General features: G+C 48.1%; 1 pseudogene; it reads right to left on the bottom strand.

Annotated features, from left to right (window-relative positions):
• Window positions 1-19247, bottom strand: part of LOC118382550 (slit homolog 2 protein-like) — a 103632-nt pseudogene that overhangs the window by 76893 nt on the left and 7492 nt on the right.

Raw genomic sequence — 19247 nt, 5'->3', positions numbered from 1 at the left:
AGGGAGAGAGAAGAGAGGAGAGAGAGAGGAGGGAGAGAGGAGAGAGAGAGAGGAGGGAGAGAGGAGAGAGGAGGGAGAGAGGAGAGAGAGAGGAGAGAGGAAGGAGAGAGGAGAGAGGAGAGAGGAGGGAGAGAGGAGAGAGGAGGGAGAGAAGAGGGAGAGAGAGGAAGGAGAGAGGAGAGAGAGAGAGGAGGGAGAGAGGAGAGAGAGAGAGGAGGGAGAGAGGAGAGAGGAGGGAGAGAGGAGGGAGAGAGGAGAGAGGAGGGAGAGAGGAGAGAGTAGGGAGAGAGGAAGGAGAGAGTGGAGGGAGAGAGGAGGGAGAGAGGAGAGAGGAGGGAGAGAGGAGAGAGTAGGGAGAGAGGAAGGAGAGAGGAGGGAGAGGGGAGGGAGAGGGGAGGGAGAGAGGAGGGTGAGAGGAGAGAGGAGGGAGAGAGGAGGGAGAGAGGAAGGAGAGAGTGGAGAGGAGAGAGGAAAAGGAGAGAGGAGGGAGAGAGGAAGGAGAGAGAGAGGAGAGAGGAGGGAGAGAGGAAGGAGAGAGGAAGGAGAGAGGAGGGAGAGAGGAAGGAGAGAGAGAGGAGGGAGAGAGGAAGGAGAGAGAGAGGAGAGAGGAGGGAGAGAGGAAGGAGAGAGAGAGGAGAGAGGAGAGAGGCGAGAGAGAGGAAGGAGAGAGGAGAGAGAGAGAGGGGAGTGAGAAAGGAAGGAGAGAGGAGGGAGAGAGGAGAGAGAGGAGAGAGAGAGGAGGGAGAGAGGAGAGAGAGAGAGGAGGGAGAGAAGAGGGAGAGCGAGAGGAAGGAGAGAGGAAGGAGAGAGGAGAGAGGAGGGAGAGGGGAGGGAGAGAGGAGGGTGAGAGGAGAGAGGAGGGAGAGAGGAAGGAGAGAGTGGAGAGGAGAGAGAGAGGAAGGAGAGAGGAGGGAGAGAGGAAGGAGAGAGGAGGGAGAGAGGAAGGAGAGAGGAGGGAGAGAGGAAGGAGAGAGAGAGGAGAGAGGCGAGAGAGAGGAGAGAGGAAAGAGAGAGGAAGGAGAGAGAAGGGAGAAAGGAAGGACAGAGGAGGGATGCAAACTATAAGCCCAGGGGAGGAATGTACATATTGATGAGAAAGAATGGTGACTGTTCTAGAGAACTACTTCTAAGGTCTGACACTGAGTCTGGTTTATATCTTAGGTACCGTCGTCGCAGCTGAAGTCCTGTTTGGGGTACAAACGCACAGGTACATTCCTGGCCTAAACAGAGCCCTCAGCCCTCCTGCCTCGTGGTCCTGTGGTGTAGTGGTCTAAACAGAGCCCTCAGCCCTCCTGCCTCGTGGTCCTGTGGTGTAGTGGTCTAAACAGAGCCTTCAGCCCTCCTGCCTCGTGGTCCTGTGGTGTAGTGGTCTAAGCAGAGCCCTCAGCCCTCCTGCCTCGTGGTCCTGTGGTGTAGTGGCCTAAACAGAGCCCTCAGCCCTCCTGCCTCGTGGTCCTGTGGTGTGATGGTCTAAACAGAGCCTTCAGCCCTCCTGCCTCGTGGTCCTGTGGTATAGTGGTCTAAACAGAGCCTTCAGGCCTCCTGCCTCGTGGTCCTGTGTTGTAGTGGTCTAAACAGAGCCCTCAGCCCTCCTGCCTCGTGGTCCTGTGGTGTAGTGGACTAAACAGAGCCCTCAGCCCTCCTGCCTCGTGGTCCTGTGGTGTAGTGGTCTAAACAGAGCCCTCAGCCCTCCTGCCTCGTGGTCCTGTGGTGTAGTGGTCTAAACAGAGCCTTCAGCCCTCCTGCCTCGTGGTCCTGTGGTGTAGTGGTCTAAGCAGAGCCCTCAGCCCTCCTGCCTCGTGGTCCTGTGGTGTAGTGGCCTAAACAGAGCCCTCAGCCCTCCTGCCTCGTGGTCCTGTGGTGTGATGGTCTAAACAGAGCCTTCAGCCCTCCTGCCTCGTGGTCCTGTGGTATAGTGGTCTAAACAGAGCCCTCAGGCCTCCTGCCTCGTGGTCCTGTGTTGTAGTGGTCTAAACAGAGCCCTCAGCCCTCCTGCCTCGTGGTCCTGTGGTGTAGTGGAATAAACAGAGCCCTCAGCCCTCCTGCCTCGTGGTCCTGTGGTGTAGTGGTCTAAACAGAGCCCTCAGCCCTCCTGCCTCGTGGTCCTGTGGTGTAGTGGTTTAAACAGAGCCCTGAGCCCTCCTGCCTCGTGGTCCTGTGGTGTAGTGGTCTAAACAGAGCTCTCAGCCCTCCTGCCTCGTGGTCCTGTGGTGTCGTGGTCTAAACAGAGACCTCAGCCCTCCTGCCTCGTGGTCCTGTGGTGTGATGGTCTAAACAAAGCCCTTAGCCTTCCTGCCTCGTGGTCCTGTGGTGTAGTGGTCCCAAACAGAGCCCTGAGCCCTCCTGCCTCGTGGTCCTGTGGTGTAGTGGTCTAAACAGAACCCTCAGCCTTCCTGCCTCGTGGTCCTGTGGTGTAGTGGTCTAAACAGAGCCCTTCTGCCTCGTGGTCCTGTGGTGTAGTGGTCTAAACAGAGCCCTCAGCCTTCCTGCCTCGTGGTCCTGTGGTGTAGTGGTCTAAACAGAGCCCTCAGCCCTCCTCCTCGTGGTCCTGTGGTGTAGTGGTCTAAACAGAGCCCTCAGGCCTCCTGCCTCGTGGTCCTGTGGTGTAGTGGTCTAAACAGAGCCCTCAGGCCTCCTGCCTCGTGGTCCTGTGGTGTATTGGTCTAAACAGAGCCCCTCAGCCCTCCTGCCTCGTGGTCCTGTGGTATAGTGGTCTAAACAGAGCCCTCAGCCTTCCTGCCTCGTGGTCCTGTGGTGTAGTGGTCTAAACAGAGCCCTCAGCCCTCCTGCCTCGTGGTCCTGTGGTGTAGTGGTCTAAGCAGAGCCCTCAGCCCTCCTGCCTCGTGGTCCTGTGGTGTAGTGGTCTAAGCAGAGCCCTCAGCCCTCCTGCCTCGTGGTCCTGTGGTGTAGTGGTCTAAACAGAGCCCTCAGCCCTCCTGCCTCGTGGTCCTGTGGTGTAGTGGTCCAAACAGAGCCCTCAGCCCTCCTGCCTCGTGGTCCTGTGGTGTAGTGGTCTAAACAGAGCCCTCAGCCCTCCTGCCTCGTGGTCCTGTGGTGTAGTGGTCCAAACAGAGCCCTCAGCCCTCCTGCCTCGTGGTCCTGTGGTGTAGTGGTCCAAACAGAGCCCTCAGCCCTCCTGCCTCGTGGTCCTGTGGTGTAGTGGTCCTAAACAGAGCCCTCAGCCCTCCTGCCTCGTGGTCCTGTGGTGTAGTGGTCCAAACAGAGCCCTCAGCCCTCCTGCCTCGTGGTCCTGTGGTGTAGTGGTCTAAACAGAGCCCTCAGGCCTCCTGCCTCGTGGTCCTGTGGTGTAGTGGTCTAAACAGAGCCCTCAGCCCTCCTGCCTCGTGGTCCTGTGGTGTAGTGGTCTAAACAGAGCCCTCAGCCCTCCTGCCTCGTGGTCCTGTGGTGTAGTGGTCTAAACAGAGCCCTCAGCCCTCCTGCCTCGTGGTCCTGTGGTGTAGTGGTCCAAACAGAGCCCTCAGCCCTCCTGCCTCGTGGTCCTGTGGTGTAGTGGTCTAAACAGAGCCCTCAGCCCTCCTGCCTCGTGGTCCTGTGGTGTAGTGGTCCAAACAGAGCCCTCAGCCCTCCTGCCTCGTGGTCCTGTGGTGTAGTGGTCCAAACAGAGCCCTCAGCCCTCCTGCCTCGTGGTCCTGTGGTGTAGTGGTCCAAACAGAGCCCTCAGCCCTCCTGCCTCGTGGTCCTGTGGTGTAGTGGTCTAAACAGAGCCCTCAGCCCTCCTGCCTCGTGGTCCTGTGGTGTAGTGGTCTAAACAGAGCCCTCAGCCCTCCTGCCTCGTGGTGATGTGACCATCGATGTCGGGGTGTTTTTTCGCTGAGCAAGGCATATATCCACGTACTCACCACCTTTTCATACGTCCCAAATACAACGCAATATCTAGTGACCGGGCTGATTGGGCTGTGTGTGTGTGTGTGTGTGTGTGTGTGTGTATGTGTATGTGTGTGTGTGTGTTTGTGTGTGTGTGTGTGTGTGTGCGTGTTTACCGTCGTCGCAGGTGAAGTCCTGTGCGGCTACATCCTGTATAGGGATCTCTTTCAGGAAGTAAGGGTTCTGACAGCGGGGGTTGCCCGTGACGATACGCTTCCTCCTCAGCCAATCACCAAGCCATGCCAGGTGGCAGTTACAGTTGAAGGGATTGGCCAGCAGGTTCCTGAGAACATAAACAGAAGAGGTCAGTTACAGGTAAAGGGATTGGCCAGCTGGTTCCTGAGAACATAACCAGGAGAGGTCAGTTACAGGTGAAGGGATTGGCCAGCTGGTTCCTGAGAACATAAACAGGAGAGGTCAGTTACAGGTGAAGGGATTGGCCAGCTGGTTCCTGAGAACATAACCAGGAGAGGTCAGTTACAGGTGAAGGGATTGGCCAGCTGGTTCCTGAGAACATAACCAGGAGAGGTCAGTTACAGGTGAAGGGATTGGCCAGCTGGTTCCTGAGAACATAAACAGGAGAGGTCAGTTACAGGTGAAGGGATTGGCCAGCTGGTTCCTGAGAACATAAACAGGAGAGGTCAGTTACAGGTGAAGGGATTGGCCAGCTGGTTCCTGAGAACATAAACAGGAGAGGTCAGTTACAGGTGAAGGGATTGGCCAGCTGGTTCCTGAGAACATAAACAGGAGAGGTCAGTTACAGGTGAAGGGATTGGCCAGCTGGTTCCTGAGAACATAAACAGGAGAGGTCAGTTACAGGTGAAGGGATTGGCCAGCTGGTTCCTGAGAACATAACCAGGAGAGGTCAGTTACAGGTGAAGGGATTGGCCAGCTGGTTCCTGAGAACATAAACAGGAGAGGTCAGTTACAGGTGAAGGGATTGGCCAGCTGGTTCCTGAGAACATAACCAGGAGAGGTCAGTTACAGGTGAAGGGATTGGCCAGCTGGTTCCTGAGAACATAACCAGGAGAGGTCAGTTACAGGTGAAGGGATTGGCCAGCTGGTTCCTGAGAACATAACCAGGAGAGGTCAGTTATAGGTGAAGGGATTGGCCAGCTGGTTCCTGGAACATAACAGTGTGGACAGCGCGTGAAGTGTGTCGAAGGCTCCTGGGGTCATAGAGGTGATCAGGTTGTCGTGAGAGTGACAGCAGTCTGACAGAACTCAGACCCACAAAGCTGCTGGTTACTAACACACCTAATACGGTTACTCCTCAACATACTAGAGAGAGAGAGAGAGAGAGAGAGAGAGAGGACAGAGAGAGAGAGAGAGAAAGAAAGGGAGAGAGAGAGAGAGAGAGAGAGAGAGAGAGAGAGAGAGAGAGAGAGAGAGAGAGAGAGAGAGAGAGGGAGAGAGAGAGAGAGAGAGGGTGGAGAGTTAGGGAGAGAGAGAGAGAGAGAGGGAGAGGGAGAAGGAGAAGGAGAGAAAGAGGGAGAGAGAGAGAGAGAGAGAGAGAGTAAAAGAGAGAGAGAGAGAGAGTCAGACATTAATTGAATAAAATGAGTATCAGCTGAAATATGACAGTGAGGGACTCAGTGTGTCTCTCAGTGTGTCTCAGTGTGTCTCTCAGTGTGTGTGTCTCTCAGTGTGTCTCTCAGTGTGTCTCAGTGTGTGTGTGTCTCAGTGTGTGTGTGTGTGTCTCAGTGTGTGTGTGTGTGTCTCAGTGTGTGTGTGTCAGTGTGTGTCTCTCAGTGTGTGTGTGTGTGTGTGTGTGTCTCAGTGTGTCTCTCAGTGTGTGTGTCTCAGTGTGTCTCAGGTGTGTGTCTCAGTGTGTCTCAGTGTGTCTCAGTGTGTGTCTCAGTGTGTCTCAGTGTGTCTCAGTATGTCTCTCAGTGTGTCTCAGTGTGTCTCAGTGTCTCTCAGTGTGTGTGTCTCAGTGTGTGTGTCGCAGTGTGTCTCAGTGTGTCTCAGTGAGTCTCTCAGTGTGTCTCTCAGTGTGTCTCAGTGTGTCTCTCAGTGTGTCTCAGTGTCTCTCAGTGTGTCTCAGTGTCTCTCAGTGTCTCTCAGTGTGTCTCAGTGTGTCTCAGTGTGTCTCAGTGTGTCTCTCAGTGTGTCTCAGCATGTCTCAGTGTGTCTCAGTGTCTCTCAGTGTGTGTGTCTCAGTGTCTCTCAGGTGTGTGTCTCAGTGTGTCTCAGTGTGTGTGTCTCAGTGTGTCTCAGTGTGTGTCTCAGTGTGTCTCAGTGTGTCTCAGTGTGTCTCAGTGTGTGTCTCAGTGTGTCTCAGTGTGTGTCTAAGTGTGTCTCAGTGTGTTTCTCAGTGTGTCTCAGTGTGTCTCAGTGTGTCTCTCAGTGTGTCTCAGTGTGTCTCAGTGTGTCTCTCAGTGTCTCTCAGTGTGTCTCAGTGTGTCTCTCAGTGTGTCTCTCAGTGTGTGTGTCTCAGTATGTCTCTCAGTGTGTCTCTCAGTGTGTCTCAGTGTGTCTCTCAGTGTGTCTCTCAGTGTGTCTCTCAGTGTGTCTCTCAGTGTCTCTCAGTGTGTCTCAGTGTGTCTCTCAGTGTGTCTCTCAGTGTGTCTCAGTGTGTCTCTCAGTGTGTCTCAGTGTGTCTCTCAGTGTGTCTCTCAGTGTGTCTCTCAGTGTGTCTCTCAGTGTGTCTCAGTGTGTCTCAGTGTGTCTCAGTGTGTCTCTCAGTGTGTGTGTCTCAGTATGTCTCTCAGTGTGTCTCAGTGTGTCTCAGTGTGTCTCTCAGTGTCTCTCAGTGTGTCTCAGTGTGTCTCTCAGTGTGTCTCTCAGTGTGTGTGTCTCAGTATGTCTCTCAGTGTGTCTCTCAGTGTGTCTCAGTGTGTCTCAGTGTGTCTCACTGTGTGTCTCTCAGTGTCTGTCTCTCAGTGTGTCTCAGCGTGTCTCAGTGTGTCTCACTGTGTGTCTCAGTGTGTCTCAGTGTCTCTCAGTGTGTCTCAGTGTGTCTCAGTGTGTCTCAGTGTGTGTGTCTCAGTGTGTCTCAGTGTGTCTCTCAGTGTGTCTCTCAGCGTGTCTCTCAGTGTGTCTCTCAGTGTGTCTCAGTGTGTCTCTCAGTGTGTCTCTCAGTGTGTCTCAGTGTGTCTCAGCGTGTCTCAGTGTGTGTGTGTCTCAGTGTGTCTCAGTGTGTCTCAGTGTGTCTCAGTGTGTCTCAGTGTGTCTCAGTGTGTCTCTCAGTGTGTCTCTCAGTGTGTGTGTCTCAGCGTGTCTCAGTGTGTCTCAGTGTGTCTCAGTGTGTCTCTCAGTGTGTCTCTCAGTGTGTCTCAGTGTGTCTCAGCGTGTCTCAGTGTGTGTGTGTCTCAGTGTGTCTCAGTGTGTCTCAGTGTGTCTCAGTGTGTCTCAGTGTGTCTCTCTGTGTGTCTCTCAGTGTGTCTCTCAGTGTGTGTGTCTCAGCGTGTCTCAGTGTGTCTCAGTGTGTCTCAGTGTGTCTCTCAGTGTGTCTCTCAGTGTGTCTCAGTGTGTCTCAGCGTGTCTCAGTGTGTCTCTCAGTGTGTCTCTCAGTGTGTCTCACAGTGTGTGTCTCAGTGTCTCTCAGTGTGTCTCAGTGTCTCTCAGTGTGTCTCTCAGTGTGTCTCAGTGTCTCTCAGTGTGTCTCTCAGTGTGTCTCTGTGTCTCTCAGTGTGTCTCTCAGTGTCTCAGTGTGTCTCAGTGTGTCTCTCAGTGTGTCTCTCAGTGTGTCTCTCAGTGTATCTCAGTGTGTGTATGTGTGTGTGTCAGTGTGCGTATTGTGCGTAGTCCGTTGAGACCCTGTAACATGCCCTGTGTGTGTGTGTGTGTGTGTGTGTGTGTGTGTGTGTGTGTGTGTGTGTGTGTGTGTGTGTGTGTGTGTGTGTGTGTGTGTGTGTGTGTGTGTGTGTGTGTGTGTGTGTGTGTGTGTGTGTGTGTGTGTGTGTGTGTGTGTGTGTGTGTGTGTGTGTGTGTGTGTGTGTGTGTGTGTGTGTGTGTGTGTGTGTGTGTGTGTGTGTGTGTGTGTGTGTGTACCCACAGTGTGCGTAGTCCGTTGAGACCCTGTAACATGCCCTGGTGGATGTTTTCCAGTCTGTTAGAAGTCAGAATCAACTCATTGACTCCCGTCGCTCCTTCAAACGTCCCCTCCTCTATGTCACTGATACGGTTGTTACTGAGGTTACTATGGAGAGAGAGACAGAGAGAGAGACAGAGAGAGAGACAGAGAGAGAGAGAGAGAGAGAGAGAGAGAGAGAGAGAGAGAGAGAGAGAGAGACAGAGAGAGAGAGAGAGAGAGAGAGAGAGAGAGAGAGACAGAGAGAGAGAGAGAGAGAGAGAGAGAGAGAGAGAGAGAGACAGAGAGAGAGACAGAGAGAGAGAGAGAGAGAGAGAGAGAGAGAGAGAGAGAGAGACAGAGAGAGAGACAGAGAAAGACAGAGAGAGAGAGAGAGAGAGAGAGAGAGAGAGAGAGAGAGAGAGAGACAGAGACAGAGAGAGAGACAGAGAGAGAGAGAGAGAGAGAGAGAGAGAGAGAGAGAGAGAGAGAGAGAATCTTGATCTCTGAGAGAGAGAGAGAGAGAGACAGAGAGAGAGAGAGAGAGAGAGAGAGAGAGGGAGAGAGAGAGAGAGAGAGAGAGAGAGAGAGAGAGAGAGAGAGAGAGAGAGAGAGAGAGAGAGAGAGAGAGAGAGAGAGAGAGAGAGAGAGAGAGAGAGAGAGAGAGAGAGAGAGAGAGAGAGAGAGAGAGACAGAGAGAGAGACAGAGAGAGAGAGAGACAGAGAGGAGAGAGAGAGAGAGAGAGAGAGAGAGAGAGAGAGGAGAGAATCTAGGGAGGAGAGAGGGATCAGAGAGAGAGACAGAGAGAGACAGAGTCTCTCACAGAGAGAGAGACAGAGAGAGAGAGAGAAGTGAGGGAGACAGTCTCTCAGTGTCTCAGAGAGTCTCTCAGTCTGAGAGAGAGAGAGAGAGAGAGAGAGAGTCTCTCAGTGTCTCAGAGAGAGAGAGAGAGAGAGAGAGATCTCAGAGAGGGGAGACAGACAGAGAGAGAGACAGAGAGAGAGAGAGAGAGAGAGAGACAGAGAGAGAGAGTTCCTGAGACAGAGAGAGAGACAGAGAGAGAGGTAGAGAGAGAGAGTGAGAGGGACACTCTCTCATGAGAGAGAGACAGAGAGAGAGAGAGACAGACAGATGAGAGAGAGAGAATGATGGTATCTCCTAACTCAGAGAATGGTGGTATCAGAAAGACAGAGAGAGAGAGAGATAGAGAGAGAATGAAAGGAGGGAGAGAGAGAGAGAGAGACTCAGAAAGGAGGGAGAGAGAGAGAGAGAAAGAGGGAGAGAGAGAGAGAGAGAGATCTCCTAACTCAGAGAAGGGAGGGATAGACTGAATGAACCTTGGGAACCATTGATTGGTTGAATGAACCTTGGGAACCATTGATTGGCTGAATGAACCTTGGGAACCATTGATTGGCTGAGATACTTACATCTTCTTGAGCTGAGGCAACCTCTTAAAGAATCCGGTCGCCTCCAGCACTGAAAACTCATTGTTGTTCAGACGACTAGAGAGAGACAGAGGGAGGGAGGGAGGGAGGGGGGAGGGAGGGAATGAAGAACACAGAGATGACAGTCTCTCAGTGTCTCAGTGTCTCAGTGTCTCAGTCTCTCAGTCTCTCAGTGTCTCAGTGTCTCAATCTCTCAGTGTCTCAGTGTCTCAGTGTCTCAGTCTCTCAGTGTCTCAGTGTCTCAGTGTCTCAGTCTCTCAGTGTCTCAGTGTCTCAGTGTCTCAGTCTCTCAGTGTCTCAGTGTCTCAATCTCTTAGTGTCTCAATCTCTCAGTCTCTCAGTGTCTCAATCTCTTAGTGTCTCACTCTCTCAGTGTCTCAATCTCTCAGTATGTCAGTCTCCCAGTGTCTCAATCTCTTAGTGTCTCAATCTCTCAGTCTCTCAGTGTCTCAATCTCTTAGTGTCTCAATCTCTCAGTCTCTCAGTCTGTCAGTCTCTCAGTGTCTCAGTCTCTTAGTGTCTCACTCTCTCAGTGTCTCAATCTCTCAGTGTCTCAGTCTCTTAGTGTCTCACTCTCTCAGTGTCTCAATCTCTCAGTATGTCAGTCTCTCAGTGTCTCAATCTCTCAGTCTCTCAGTCTGTCAGTCTCTCAGTGTCTCAATCTCTCAGTCTCTCAGTCTGTCAGTCTCTCAGTGTCTCAGTCTCTTAGTGTCTCACTCTCTCAGTGTCTCAATCTCTCAGTGTCTCAGTCTCTTAGTGTCTCACTCTCTCAGTGTCTCAATCTCTCAGTATGTCAGTCTCTCAGTGTCTCAATCTCTCAGTCTCTCAGTCTGTCAGTCTCTCAGTGTCTCAATCTCTCAGTCTCTCAGTCTGTCAGTCTCTCAGTGTCTCAGTCTCTTAGTGTCTCACTCTCTCAGTGTCTCAATCTCTCAGTATGTCAGTCTCTCAGTGTCTCAATCTCTCAGTCTCTCAGTCTGTCAGTCTCTCAGTGTCTCAGTCTCTCAGTCTCTCAGTCTCTCAGTCTCTCAGTCTGTCAGTCTCTCAGAGTCTGTGTTCCTGAATGTGTGGTATCTCCTAACTCAGATCCTGAATGTGTGGTATCTCCTAACTCAGATCCTGAATGTGTGGTATCTCCTTAATCACAGGAACTGAATGTGTGGTATCTCCTAACTCAGATCCTGAATGTGTGGTATCTCCTAACTCACGGGAACTGAATGTGTGGTATCTCCTAACTCAGATCCTAAATCTATGGTATCTCCTAACTCACAGGAACTGAATGTATGGTATCTCCTCACTCAGTTCTTGAATGTGTGGTATCTCCTAACTCACAGGAACTGAATGTATGGTATCTCCTCACTCAGTTCCTGAATGTGTGGTATCTCCTAACTCAGATCCTGAATGTATGGTATCTCCTAACTCAGATCCTGAATGTGTGGTATCTCCTAACTCAGATCCTGAATGTGTGGTATCTCCTAACTCAGATCCTGAATGTATGGTATCTCCTAACTCAGATCCTGAATGTATGGTATCTCCCAACTCACAGGAACTGAATGTGTGGTATCTCCTAACTCAGATCCTGAATGTGTGGTATCTCCTAACTCAGATCCTGAATGTGTGGTATCTCCTAACTCAGATCCTGAATGTGTGGTATCTCCTAACTCAGTTCCTAAATGTGTGGTATCTCCTAACTCAGATCCTGAATGTGTGGTATCTCCTAACTCAGTTCCTGAATGTATGGTATCTCCTAACTCACAGTTCCTGGATGTGTGGTATATCCTAACTCCAGTTCCTGAATGTGTGGTATCTCCTAACTCAGATCCTGAATGTGTGGTATCTCCTAACTCAGATCCTGAATGTGTGGTATCTCCTAACTCAGATCCTGAATGTGTGGTATCTCCTAACTCAGATCCTGAATGTGTGGTATCTCCTAACTCAGATCCTGAATGTGTGTATCTCCTAACTCAGATCCTGAATGTGTGGTATCTCCTAACTCAGATCCTGAATGTGTGGAATCTCTAACTCAGTTCCTGGATGTGAGGTATCTCCTAACTCAGATCCTGAATGTGTGGTATCTCGTAACTCAGTTCCTGAATGTATCCTGAATGTATGGTATCTCCTAACTCAGTTCCTGAATGTATGGTATCTCCTAACTCACAGGAACTGAATGTGTGGTATCTCCTAACTCAGATCCTGAATGTGTGGTATCTCCTACCTCAGTTCCTAAATGTGTGGTATCTCCTAACTCAGATCCTGAATGTGTGGTATCTCCTAACTCAGTTCCTGAATGTGTGGTATCTCCTAACTCAGATCCTGAATGTGTGGTATCTCTAACTCACAGTTCCTGAATGTGTGGTATCTCCTAACTCAGTTCCTGAATGTATGGTATCTCCTAACTCACAGTTCCTGAATGTGTGGTATCTCCTAACTCACAGGAACTGAATGTGTGGTATCTCCTAACTCAGTTCCAAAATGTGTGGTATCTCCTAACTCAGATCCTGAATGTGTGGTATCTCCTAACTCAGATCCTGAATGTGTGGTATCTCTAACTCACAGGAACTGAATGTGTGGTATCTCCTAACTCAGTTCCAAAATGTGTGGTATCTCCTAACTCAGATCCTGAATGTGTGGTATCTCCTAACTCAGATCCTGAATGCGTGGTATCTCCTAACTCACAGGAACTGAATGTGTGGTATCTCCTTACTCACAGGAACTGAATGTGTGGTATCTCCTAACTCACAGGAACTGAATTTGTGGTATCTCCTAACTCAGTTCCTGAATGTATGGTATCTCCTAACTCAGATCCTGAATGTGTGGTATCTCCTAACTCAGATCCTGAATGTGTGGTATCTCCTTACTTACAGGAACTGAATGTATGGTATCTCCTAACTCTCAGATCCTGAATGTGTGGTATCTCCTAACTCAGATCCTGAATGTGTGGTATCTCCTAACTCAGTTCCTGAATGTATGGTATCTCCTAACTCACAGTTCCTGAATGTATGGTATCTCCTAACTCTCAGATCCTGAATGTATGGTATCTCCTCACTCAGTTCCTGAATGTGTGGTATCTCCTAACTCAGATCCTGAATGTATGGTATCTCCTAACTCACAGATCCTGAATGTGTGGTATCTCCTAACTCAGATCCTGAATGTATGGTATCTCCTAACTCAGATCCTGAATGTATGGTATCTCCCAACTCACAGGAACTGAATGTGTGGTATCTCCTAACTCAGATCCTGAATGTGTGGTATCTCCTAACTCAGATCCTGAATGTGTGGTATCTCCTAACTCAGATCCTGAATGTGTGGTATCTCCTAACTCAGTTCCTAAATGTGTGGTATCTCCTAACTCAGATCCTGAATGTGTGGTATCTCCTAACTCAGTTCCTGAATGTATGGTATCTCCTAACTCACAGTTCCTGGATGTGTGGTATCTCCTAACCCAGTTCCTGAATGTATGGTATCTCCTAACTCACAGTTCCTGAATGTATGGTATCTCCTAACTCAGTTCCTGAATGTGTGGTATCTCCTAACTCAGATCCTGAATGTGTGGTATCTCCTAACTCAGATCCTGAATGTGTGGTATCTCCTAACTCAGATCCTGAATGTGTGGTATCTCCTAACTCAGATCCTGAATGTGTGGTATCTCCTAACTCAGATCCTGAATGTGTGGTATCTCCTAACTCAGATCCTGAATGTGTGGAATCTCCTAACTCAGTTCCTGGATGTGAGGTATCTCCTAACTCAGATCCTGAATGTGTGGTATCTCGTAACTCAGTTCCTGAATGTATGGTATCTCCTAACTCAGTTCCTGAATGTATGGTATCTCCTAACTCACAGGAACTGAATGTGTGGTATCTCCTAACTCAGATCCTGAATGTGTGGTATCTCCTACCTCAGTTCCTAAATGTGTGGTATCTCCTAACTCAGATCCTGAATGTGTGGTATCTCCTAACTCAGTTCCTGAATGTGTGGTATCTCCTAACTCAGATCCTGAATGTGTGGTATCTCCTAACTCACAGTTCCTGAATGTGTGGTATCTCCTAACTCAGTTCCTGAATGTATGGTATCTCCTAACTCACAGTTCCTGAATGTGTGGTATCTCCTAACTCACAGGAACTGAATGTGTGGTATCTCCTAACTCAGTTCCAAAATGTGTGGTATCTCCTAACTCAGATCCTGAATGTGTGGTATCTCCTAACTCAGATCCTGAATGTGTGGTATCTCCTAACTCACAGGAACTGAATGTGTGGTATCTCCTAACTCAGTTCCAAAATGTGTGGTATCTCCTAACTCAGATCCTGAATGTGTGGTATCTCCTAACTCAGATCCTGAATGCGTGGTATCTCCTAACTCACAGGAACTGAATGTGTGGTATCTCCTTACTCACAGGAACTGAATGTGTGGTATCTCCTAACTCACAGGAACTGAATTTGTGGTATCTCCTAACTCAGTTCCTGAATGTATGGTATCTCCTAACTCAGATCCTGAATGTGTGGTATCTCCTAACTCAGATCCTGAATGTGTGGTATCTCCTTACTTACAGGAACTGAATGTATGGTATCTCCTAACTCTCAGATCCTGAATGTGTGGTATCTCCTAACTCAGATCCTGAATGTGTGGTATCTCCTAACTCAGTTCCTGAATGTATGGTATCTCCTAACTCACAGTTCCTGAATGTATGGTATCTCCTAACTCTCAGATCCTGAATGTATGGTATCTCCTCACTCAGTTCCTGAATGTGTGGTATCTCCTAACTCAGATCCTGAATGTATGGTATCTCCTAACTCACAGATCCTGAATGTGTGGTATCTCCTAACTCAGATCCTGAATGTATGGTATCTCCTAACTCAGATCCTGAATGTATGGTATCTCCCAACTCACAGGAACTGAATGTGTGGTATCTCCTAACTCAGATCCTGAATGTGTGGTATCTCCTAACTCAGATCCTGAATGTGTGGTATCTCCTAACTCAGATCCTGAATTTGTGGTATCTCCTAACTCACAGGAACTGAATGTATGGTATCTCCTAACTCAGTTCCTAAATGTGTGGTATCTCCAGATCCCTAATGTGTGGTATCTCCTAACTCAGATCCTGAATGTGTGGTATCTCCTAACTCAGATCCTGAATGTGTTGTATCTCCTAACTCAGATCCTGAATGTGTGGTATCTCCTAACTCAGATTCCTAATGTGTGGTATCTCCTTAATCACAGGAACTGAATGTGTGGTATCTCCTAACTCAGATCCTGAATGTGTGGTATCTCCTAACTCACAGGAACTGAATGTGTGGTATCTTCTAACTCAGATCCTAAATCTATGGTATCTCCTAACTCACAGGAACTGAATGTATGGTATCTCCTCACTCAGTTCCTGAATGTGTGGTATCTCCTAACTCACAGGAACTGAATGTATGGTATCTCCTCACTCAGTTCCTGAATGTGTGGTATCTCCTAACTCAGATCCTGAATGTATGGTATCTCCTAACTCACAGATCCTGAATGTGTGGTATCTCCTAACTCAGATCCTGAATGTATGGTATCTCCTAACTCAGATCCTGAATGTATGGTATCTCCCAACTCACAGGAACTGAATGTGTGGTATCTCCTAACTCAGATCCTGAATGTGTGGTATCTCCTAACTCAGATCCTGAATGTGTGGTATCTCCTAACTCAGATCCTGAATGTGTGGTATCTCCTAACTCAGTTCCTAAATGTGTGGTATCTCCTAACTCAGATCCTGAATGTGTGGTATCTCCTAACTCAGTTCCTGAATGTATGGTATCTCCTAACTCACAGTTCCTGGATGTGTGGTATCTCCTAACCCAGTTCCTGAATGTATGGTATCTCCTAACTCACAGTTCCTGAATGTATGGTATCTCCTAACTCAGTTCCTGAATGTGTGGTATCTCCTAACTCAGATCCTGAATGTGTGGTATCTCCTAACTCAGATCCTGAATGTGTGGTATCTCCTAACTCAGATCCTGAATGTGTGGTATCTCCTAACTCAGATCCTGAATGTGTGGTATCTCCTAACTCAGATCCTGAATGTGTGGTATCTCCTAACTCAGATCCTGAATGTGTGGAATCTCCTAACTCAGTTCCTGAATGTGAGGTATTTCCTAACTCAGATCCTGAATGTGTGGTATCTCCTAACTCAGTTCCTGAATGTATGGTATCTCCTAACTCACAGTTCCTGGATGTGTGGTATCTCCTAACTCAGTTCCTGAATGTATGGTATCTCCTAACTCACAGGAACTGAATGTGTGGTATCTCCTAACTCAGATCCTGAATGTGTGGTATCTCCTAGCTCAGTTCCTAAATGTGTGGTATCTCCTAACTCAGATCCTGAATGTGTGGTATCTCCTAACTCAGTTCCTGAATGTGTGGTATCTCCTAACTCAGATCCTGAATGTGTGGTATCTCCTAACTCACAGTTCCTGAATGTGTGGTATCTCCTAACTCAGTTCCTGAATGTATGGTATCTCCTAACTCACAGTTCCTGAATGTGTGGTATCTCCTAACTCACAGGAACTGAATGTGTGGTATCTCCTAACTCAGTTCCAAAATGTGTGGTATCTCCTAACTCAGATCCTGAATGTGTGGTATCTCCTAACTCAGATCCTGAATGTGTGGTATCTCCTAAATCACAGGAACTGAATGTGTGGTATCTATTAACTCAGTTCCAAAATGTGTGGTATCTCCTAACTCAGATCCTGAATGTGTGGTATCTCCTAACTCAGATCCTGAATGTGTGGTATCTCCTAACTCACAGGAACTGAATGTGTGGTATCTCCTTACTCACAGGAACTGAATGTGTGGTATCTCCTAACTCACAGGAACTGAATGTGTGGTATCTCCTAACTCAGTTCCTGAATGTATGGTATCTCCTAACTCAGATCCTGAATGTGTGGTATCTCCTAACTCAGATCCTGAATGTGTGGTATCTCCTTACTTACAGGAACTGAATGTATGGTATCTCCTAACTCTCAGATCCTGAATGTGTGGTATCTCCTAACTCAGATCCTGAATGTGTGGTATCTCCTAACTCAGTTCCTGAATGTATGGTATCTCCTAACTCACAGTTCCTGAATGTATGGTATCTCCTAACTCTCAGATCCTGAATGTGTGGTATCTCCTAACTCAGATCCTGAATGTGTGGTATCTCCTAACTCAGATCCTGAATGTGTGGTATCTCCTAACTCAGATCCTGAATGTGTGGTATCTCCTAACTCAGATCCTGAATGTGTGGTATCTCCTAACTCAGTTCCTGAATGTATGGTATCTCCTAACTCTCAGATCCTGAATGTGTGGTATCTCCTAACTCAGTTCCAAAATGTGTGGTATCTCCTAACTCAGATCCTGAATGTGTGGTATCTCCTAACTCAGATCCTGAATTTGTGGTATCTCCTAACTCACAGGAACTGAATGTATGGTATCTCCTCACTCAGTTCCTGAATGTGTGGTATCTCCTAACTCAGATCCTGAATGTATGGTATCTCCTAACTCACAGATCCTGAATGTGTGGTATCTCCTAACTCAGATCCTGAATGTATGGTATCTCCTAACTCAGATCCTGAATGTGTGGTATCTCCTAACTCAGATCCTGAATGTGTGGTATCTCCTAACTCAGATCCTGAATGTGTGGTATCTCCTAACTCAGTTCCTGAATGTATGGTATCTCCTAACTCTCAGATCCTGAATGTGTGGTATCTCCTAACTCAGTTCCAAAATGTGTGGTATCTCCTAACTCAGATCCTGAATGTGTGGTATCTCCTAACTCAGATCCTGAATTTGTGGTATCTCCTAACTCACAGGAACTGAATGTATGGTATCTCCTCACTCAGTTCCTGAATGTGTGGTATCTCCTAACTCAGATCCTGAATGTGTGGTATCTCCTAACTCAGATCCTGAATGTGTGGTATCTCTAACTCAGATCCTGAATGTGTGGTATCTCCTCAACTCTCCTAGTTCCTAAATGTGTGGTATCTCCTAACTCAGATCCTGAATGTGTGGTATCTCCTAACTCAGTTCCTGAATGTATGGTATCTCCTAACTCACAGTTCCTGGATGTGTGGTATCTCCTAACCCAGTTCCTGAATGTATGGTATCTCCTAACTCACAGTTCCTGAATGTATGGTATCTCCTAACTCAGTTCCTGAATGTGTAGTATCTCCTAACTCAGATCCTGAATGTGTGGTATCTCCTAACTCAGATCCTGAATGTGTGGTATCTCCTAACTCAGATCCTGAATGTGTGGTATCTCCTAACTCAGATCCTGAATGTGTGGTATCTCCTAACTCAGATCCTGAATGTGTGGTATCTCCTAACTCAGATCCTGAATGTGTGGAATCTCCTAACTCAGTTCCTGAATGTGAGGTATCTCCTAACTCAGATCCTGAATGTGTGGTATCTCCTAACTCAGTTCCTGAATGTATGGTATCTCCTAACTCACAGTTCCTGGATGTGTGGTATCTCCTAACTCAGTTCCTGAATGTATGGTATCTCCTAACTCACAGTTCCTGAATGTATGGTATCTCCTAACTCAGTTCCTGAATGTGTGGTATCTCCTAACTCAGATCCTGAATGTGTGGTATCTCCTAACTCAGATCCTGAATGTGTGGTATCTCCTAACTCAGTTCCTGAATGTGTGGTATCTCCTAAGTCAGATCCTGAATGTGTGGTATCTCCTAACTCAGTTCCTGAATGTATGGTATCTCCTAACTCACAGTTCCTGAATGTGTGGTATCTCCTAACTCACAGGAACTGAATGTGTGGTATCTCCTAACTCAGTTCCAAAATGTGTGGTATCTCCTAACTCAGATCCTGAATGTGTGGTATCTCCTAACCTCAGATCCTGAATGTGTGGTATCTCCTAACTCACAGGAACTGAATGTGTGGTATCTCCTAACTCAGTTCCAAAATGTGTGGTATCTCCTAACTCAGATCCTGAATGTGTGGTATCTCCTAACTCAGATCCTGAATGTGTGGTATCTCCTAACTCACAGGAACCTAATGTGTGGTATCTCCTAACTCACAGGAACCTAATGTGTGGTATCTCCTAACTCACAGGAACTTAATGTGTGGTATCTCCTTACTCACAGGAACTGAATGTGTGGTATCTCCTAACTCACAGGAACTGAATGTGTGGTATCTCCTAACTCAGTTCCTGAATGTATGGTATCTCCTAACTCAGATCCTGAATGTGTGGTATCTCCTAACTCAGATCCTGAATGTGTGGTATCTCCTTACTTACAGGAACTGAATGTATGGTATCTCCTAACTCTCAGATCCTGAATGTGTGGTATCTCCTAACTCAGATCCTGAATGTGTGGTATCTCCTAACTCAGTTCCTGAATGTATGGTATCTCCTAACTCACAGTTCCTGAATGTATGGTATCTCCTAACTCTCAGATCCTGAATGTGTGGTATCTCCTAACTCAGATCCTGAATGTGTGGTATCTCCTAACTCAGATCCTGAATGTGTGGTATCTCCTAACTCAGATCCTGAATGTGTGGTATCTCCTAACTCAGATCCTGAATGTGTGGTATCTCCTAACTCAGATCCTGAATGTATGGTATCTCCTAACTCTCAGATCCTGAATGTGTGGTATCTCCTAACTCAGTTCCAAAATGTGTGGTATCTCCTAACTCAGATCCTGAATGTGTGGTATCTCCTAACTCAGATCCTGAATGTGTGGTATCTCCTAACTCACAGGAACTGAATGTATGGTATCTCCTAACTCAGTTCCTAAATGTGTGGTATCTCCAGATCCCTAATGTGTGGTATCTCCTAACTCAGATCCTGAATGTGTGGTATCTCCTAACTCACAGGAACTGAATGTGTGGTATCTCCTAACTCACAGGAACTGAATGTGTGGTATCTCCTAACTCAGTTCCTGAATGT

The sequence above is a fragment of the Oncorhynchus keta genome, unplaced genomic scaffold, assembly GCF_023373465.1.
Source record: "Oncorhynchus keta strain PuntledgeMale-10-30-2019 unplaced genomic scaffold, Oket_V2 Un_contig_7802_pilon_pilon, whole genome shotgun sequence".
Lineage (NCBI taxonomy): Eukaryota > Metazoa > Chordata > Actinopteri > Salmoniformes > Salmonidae > Oncorhynchus > Oncorhynchus keta.
Note: the sequence above shows the minus strand (reverse complement) of the source record. Positions and strands in the feature narration are given on the sequence as shown.